The sequence below is a fragment of the Helianthus annuus genome, chromosome 16, assembly GCF_002127325.2.
Source record: "Helianthus annuus cultivar XRQ/B chromosome 16, HanXRQr2.0-SUNRISE, whole genome shotgun sequence".
Classification (NCBI taxonomy): Eukaryota; Viridiplantae; Streptophyta; class Magnoliopsida; order Asterales; family Asteraceae; genus Helianthus; species Helianthus annuus.
This window is the reverse complement of record NC_035448.2, coordinates 119,840,241-119,844,904: the sequence shown is the minus strand read 5'-3', so window position 1 is coordinate 119,844,904 and position 4,664 is coordinate 119,840,241. Positions and strand designations below refer to the sequence as shown.

At 37.4% G+C, this 4,664-nt stretch overlaps 1 long non-coding RNA gene across 2 annotated transcripts; it reads left to right on the top strand.

Moving 5' to 3' along the window:
• Window positions 1-1,329: 1,329 nt before the first annotated feature.
• On the top strand, window positions 1,330-3,725 carry LOC110917654. Of its 2 annotated transcripts, XR_002580740.2 has the most exons (4): window positions 1,346-1,488; window positions 2,016-2,081; window positions 2,572-2,655; window positions 3,504-3,725. It is a non-coding gene; the product is annotated as an uncharacterized LOC110917654 (long non-coding RNA). The 2 variants fall into 2 exon arrangements; XR_004883704.1 differs by having other exon boundaries at window positions 1,330-1,488; window positions 2,016-3,725.
• Window positions 3,726-4,664: the final 939 nt, after the last annotated feature.

The window sequence follows — 4,664 nt, the reverse complement described above, 5'->3', positions numbered from 1 at the left end:
TTACCTCTACCCCGTAGGAATAGAGAGGCTGCTTCCAGTGAGACCCCCGGCTCGATAGTAGTTTTGCATCAAGTCTTGGACATAAGGCACATGACACTTAGCAATCGGGACAAAGGCCGATTAGTGCATGTAACCCCTTGTCTTTCGGCTATCAACTCCACCACATGATGCATGATTAACCGTCCACCGCTTTTAACATTATTTTCATGAAATTAGTTAAAATAACATTAAAATTAGTAAATCATATTATATGCACGGTTTATAATCCACTTAATTGTGACCAAATTGGTGTACTTATGTTATTTTGTATTTGATGTACTGAAATTTGTATTTATCACATGTCTAGTTGTATTGACATCCACAAGTTAGACACTTAACAAACCTCACTACTGCATTTTGGGAAACATGTCAGAAGATGATTCCCTTTGCATTCTTTGAGCTATGATATACGGAAAACTTATAGTCCTTAGCAACAACGGATAGCTTACAAGACACGGTGACAATCTTTTCTTCCATTCGAATGACCCATGGTATGAGGAGACCAACTCGTGTTGACTAGCGAAACATAGTGTGAACTAACTATGTGACCGTAACCAGGGGCGAATCTATGTGTATCCCAGTGGATGCACGCCTACACGGGCTACCCCTCAACTTTCTCAGCAAAGTGCAATATACCTTTGAATGTACGATAAAAAAAATCTCCGTTTTATAATGTACCGGTAAAAAAAAATTGTGGTACCCAAAATTTTTCTTCTAGATCCGCAGGTACGGATGCATGAAGACTTGAGGAGGGGCACATGAAGTGTAAAATTGTCCATTATTTTTTCTGTAAAATAACACTAGGCACCCTCCAATTTTTATAGCAGGACCCAAGCCCTTTGTAATGAGGCCACATGCCCTTGATACATAAATATGTTAATTTTCTTGCTAGCATGGGTTAAACAACTTAAACATAAAAATATATGGATTTGATATACTATTATAACTTAAATGGAATTGACAGGGTTAGATTAGATTTTAGATTTATAAATCTGTCTAACGTAACTAAATAACTTTGATACATGCTTTGTGAAGTACGGATTGCCCGGGATGGGGGGTGCCTCACCGCCATGTAACACCCCAAAAATATAAATTTTTATATTATGATCAAATGTCGGTTATGGTCAAGATAGAATAACTATGAATAAATAACCTAGTTAATCATAAGTCTTGACATAATACGAAAAACTTGGTTAGAATACTCTTTATAAAAGTTGAACAAGTGAGGGGACTAAACTTGACAAAATTGAAAATGGTTTTATTTAATTAAAACAAAACACCAAAACACACACTTTAGTGTGTGTTCTGGTCGAGGTTTTCCACAGGAGGATAAGGGGTTCTTGAGCTCAAACCCTAATCAACACAATTTCATCAAATTGAAGGGGCAAATCAAGTCCAAATCGAAATCTAAGCTCGAATTAGTGATCACCTCCATGAAGGGATCATAAGGTATGCCAAATTTCATTATTTAGTTCCATCTTGAATTCTTGATGAACTTATGAAATCGAAATTCGAGCTTAAATGATTGATGTTTAGGTGAAACTAGGATGAATCCATGTCTAGGAACAAACCCTAGTCGAAAAATTGATGAATTAAGATTGAAAAATAGGAATTTGATAACCACCCATATATGTGTAAGTGGGTTTTTATATCATTGTGATAAACACGTGATTTAGTATGTTAAATTGCAAGAAAATTGATGTTATGATCCAAGATAGTGATATTGTTCATGAATACTAGACCAAGGGTTTGATTGTTGTGAATAAAACTTGGTTAAAAATTAATTAGGAGCTAAATTGATGAAAGTATGAAAATCATGCCCACAAGGTGTTTGACAAATTGCCTAAGTGAAAACATAAAGCTATAGAAGTATGATAAAATTTAAAAAGAATCATATGCAATGATTCTTGACAAAATTTAATGATACGGATACTTTAAAGTGGCAATTTAATAATTAGCCACGTTGTTCACTATAGGCGACTCGAGCGAGAAGGCGGGCGATAAAGTCGGGAGCGATACGCGGCATAAAGGGAAGATCTAAGGTACGCGACTTGTCATCCCGTTACATTTATGTAGACAAGCTTAGTTAAAATATGTGTAATATTGATATAGCGAAAATGGTTGCGTTGGTATGTCATTAAGGTGATGGAATTCACTCGACAACTAAACGGGTCAAAATAAATAGTTAAAATATGTGTAATGTTGATATAGCGAAAATGATTGTGTTTAGTATGTCATTGAAGTGATGGAATTCACTCGACAACCAAGGGGGTCAAATAAATAGTTAAAATAATAACGATCAAAACAAAGACACCATTTGGTAAAAGTTATAACGGGTCGAACAATTTAAGAATATTGCTTTTTAAGTAATAAAAACTCATGGCGCGAACCGGAATAGGTTCAAGGGGCATGATGGTATTAATATACCATCATACGATGATAAATGGTTATGTCTACTAACGGGTCAAATGGTGTGTTAATACCATCTGACAGTTATAACTGACGACTACTTGTTGAGTTTTCTGTTCACAGGAAATAACATATGTTTGCGATGTTTTAACTAGAAAATTTAAAGCAAAAAGTATGTAAACGGGTCGATGCTATTGCCCGAGCCAGGTACGCAAATTTAGAATTTTAGTAGAAGTGAGATTTTGGTCAAATACTAGCGAAAGTCCTTCGTCGTAACATGAAGGACTAAAAATTGACCAAAAAGCCCTTGATGGGTGAATTGGGTGAACGAACCATATGGGTTATTTAGGAACTTGTATGGTGATTATGGAATATAGGTAGATACTTTAGATAGGGGATTGCGAAGTGTGAAAAGAAAAGAGGTAGTTTTAGACTAAATTGCTTAAATCCCCTAAACGGGTCAAAACGGATCTATGCGCATAGCTTGCGTACTAGTTGCGTAATTCATAAGAATTATGAACCCGAGCTAAAGTATTTGTGTTAAACGCATTGGAGCATGTATTTTGATTAGTTAGAAACAAGTTAGTGGTTTTAAACTTAAACGGGTCAAAAGTTTTTAGTAAAATAATTTCAAGCCGAGGGTTTGAAATTCTATATTTTGTGAAGTTAGATATCAGGTTTAAACTCCATAAGATGGAGAATCCAAATACGGTCGTGTAGGAAAAAGAATCACCTAAAACGGACTTGTAGATAAAAAGTTATGGTCATTTGAAGTTGAGTTTTGTAAAAAAATTGGAGCTGGGCAAATATGCAGGTCCAGGGAGTGGACCTGCCGGAAAAACGTCTCCCCCGCGGCACGCGACGGGGCGTAGTGGATCTGGCGCGACACGCGAGGCCGCTCGCGGCCCGTGAAGGATCTAAATGAGTCTCTCGCGTGGCGCGAGAGACCTAGTTCCGGAATTTTATTTTTGTTTTCAATTGTTTGATATGTTGGAACTTGAATATACTTGTTTATATGTTGTCAAAACTAATATTTAAGATGGTTTTGACCTTAGGTGTGAAGTTGGTGTTACTCCGAATGGCGATCAAGCAAGATTTCAAGAACCGAACGCGACACTTTTGAAGCTTACGGCGTTAATAATTTTTGTTCTAACTGAATATGGACATGTAACTCTTGATGCCACATTATGTATGTTTTAAACTTGTTGGGATGTTAATCATGTATGAACACTCAACAAAACAAAGTTTTTGTAAATCCGTATATTTTCATTTATAAATACGCGTATTTTAACATAAAATTTTATTTATATGAGACGGGTGTTACACACCATATCCTCCAAGGTCCGGATAGTTTTGTTGAACATAAGAATTGCTCGGGGAAATGAATTGCTGATAACCACGGTCTCCTCCGTATCCATCAGGATAGTGTTGTTGCACGTAAGAATATTCACACCCGTATCCATAATCCGGATACCCTTGTTACAGCGAATAACATGGTTCATCAGCATGGTATGAGTCATCGACAGGAAATGTTTCATCAACAGGGGGATGTGTGTTCAAATCTAGAAACGATATGTTTTGTTTTCCTTGTACACTAGACACAACCTCCTCTTGCTCTTTACAATCGAGAACGCCAGTCTTTTCTAAAAAACGATATCATCATTGGTAAATAATTAATTAAAACAAGTAATTAAAACAGTTAAGCTAATAACTATTACCGGAACGTTTTCGGGCACCCATGACTGGCCAGAATACGGCCCAAAGACATAACTGCCGTCCCAGTATGATGACATTTCAGCACCTTACAAGTGATTAAAAGAAGAAAGCACAGAAGAAGCACAGAAGTGGAGGGGTGTAAGGCAAAACGATGGATGAAGAATTCTTTGCATGTCATTGTTTATTTCCAATATGTATACCTCGTATAGCCCTAGGCGCCCCATATTACTTTAAGTCACATGCCTGGAAGATAGTCAAATCAGTCCTCAAGACGCCCCGTCTAGGCCTAGACGAAGCGTCTTCCTCTATCGTATTGCTCCTTCGTCTAGACCTAGATGCCCCGTCTGATGTGATTGATTTGACCTTGTACGAGGTTCAATGTCTGATCGGAGACAAAAACCCTAGACTCCCCGTCTAGGCCTAGACGAGGCGTCTTAAAGACCTTGGACGCCCCGTCTAGGTCTATACAAGGCGTCTTAAAGGGTGTAATTACAACCATT